This window comes from Pseudochaenichthys georgianus, unplaced genomic scaffold, assembly GCF_902827115.2.
Source record: "Pseudochaenichthys georgianus unplaced genomic scaffold, fPseGeo1.2 scaffold_750_arrow_ctg1, whole genome shotgun sequence".
Classification (NCBI taxonomy): Eukaryota; Metazoa; Chordata; class Actinopteri; order Perciformes; family Channichthyidae; genus Pseudochaenichthys; species Pseudochaenichthys georgianus.
In genome coordinates, this window is record NW_027263300.1 from 71,965 (window position 1) to 73,510 (window position 1,546).

A 1,546-nucleotide genomic window follows, 5' to 3' on the forward strand; every position below is an offset into this window, starting at 1 on the left:
GTTTTCACTAAACATCTGTAACAAAGAAACTGGACTTTTAATTACTTTGCATTAGATCCAAATATGTTTTCAATTCATACCAATTGTAAAAAAAAAAAAAAATCCGCCACCAGATTTATTCTCAGATGACCCCTCAAAGGGTTTTACACATATTTTAATTTAAGTTACGGAAATGAACAAAAAGTTAACAACCCAAGCTAAATCTTGGGAAACTGAATGTATCGTAATTTTAACCCATTTATTAGAGATAACCCGTGAATATAAGTTATTCATTTTGAGCGTAGAGAGAAATGATCAGCTTACCTGTGCAGATTCCCCGCCTGCTCACCTGGCTCTGCAGCTGCCTTTTATACAGAGACTTGTCCTCGTTCACATCTTTTGTTGAAATTGTCTTTTGGTCTGTTTTGTTCAGAGGAATCTCACGCTGCAACAAAGAGTGTGACCTACAACGAGACAAAGTGTTCCCGGGTATTATCTCTGTTTCTAAGCGCTGCTCACCTGGGGAATGGAGAACACAGAGAGATATGTCCAGGGCCTGATATGAGGGAGTTATCGTAAAGCGATTACTCATGATTGAGACACATGTGTGTTTGTAGTGGATACATATATACATATATATATATATATATTTAAGTGACAAATGCCTTGTTAAAGGGGACCTATCATGCCAAATGCACTTTCGTACGTCTTTTATACATGAATATGTGTCCCCGGTGTTCCAGGGAACTCACCAAGTGTCAGAAAACACAACCCTCTCTCTTTTCCTCCGTACCCACATCTCTAAAAACGGATCTGATACAGACTGATAGAGATTTGAAATATCTCTGACGTCAGAAACAAGGAGCTCCGCCTATATGGCCAACTCTCCACCAATCAGGAGGGGACAGCCACGGCCATTGCCGTTTCGAAAGCGCTGGAGACGCTGTAGTACATATGCCAGGTCTATAGGTGGTGCTGTAGTCTGCCACAAAAGCAGCGAAGAAGACTTTTCACAGATTCAGCCCCTGCAAAAACAGGGCTGAAAAAGAGCAAATGCATCATCTGTTTGGTATTTTGAAAAAAAACTTCACAGACATGTTTTATAAAGGTGTGGCCCTACAATATATTATTCAAATATAGCATGATAGGTCCACTTTAAAAGAAAGTTAAAATCAACAGTTCAAGCTCAATGGCTCAAACACAGGGGTGTCCAAACTACGGCCCGCGGTCCATTTTGAATCGGCCCTCAGCTAATTCAAGAAGTATTATGCAATACGTTCCTCAAATAAACTTGTGCTTGTCATATATTGTACTTCTTAAATATATATGTAAATATATATGACACAGTATTCATGTGTTAAAAAGCCCACTTTTCAAATACATTCTGTCAATTGAAGTTGGAAAAGATGTCAAACAAATCTTAGTTGATTAAAAGAAGCCTAATAACTGATTTCAATAACAAGCTTTAAATAGACCCTTCATCTTTTTATAAGGCTTCTGTTTTAAGGAATGAGTTACTAACACGTCTTTCAACTAAATAAAGTAAACCCTCTGGAGAGCTGGGATG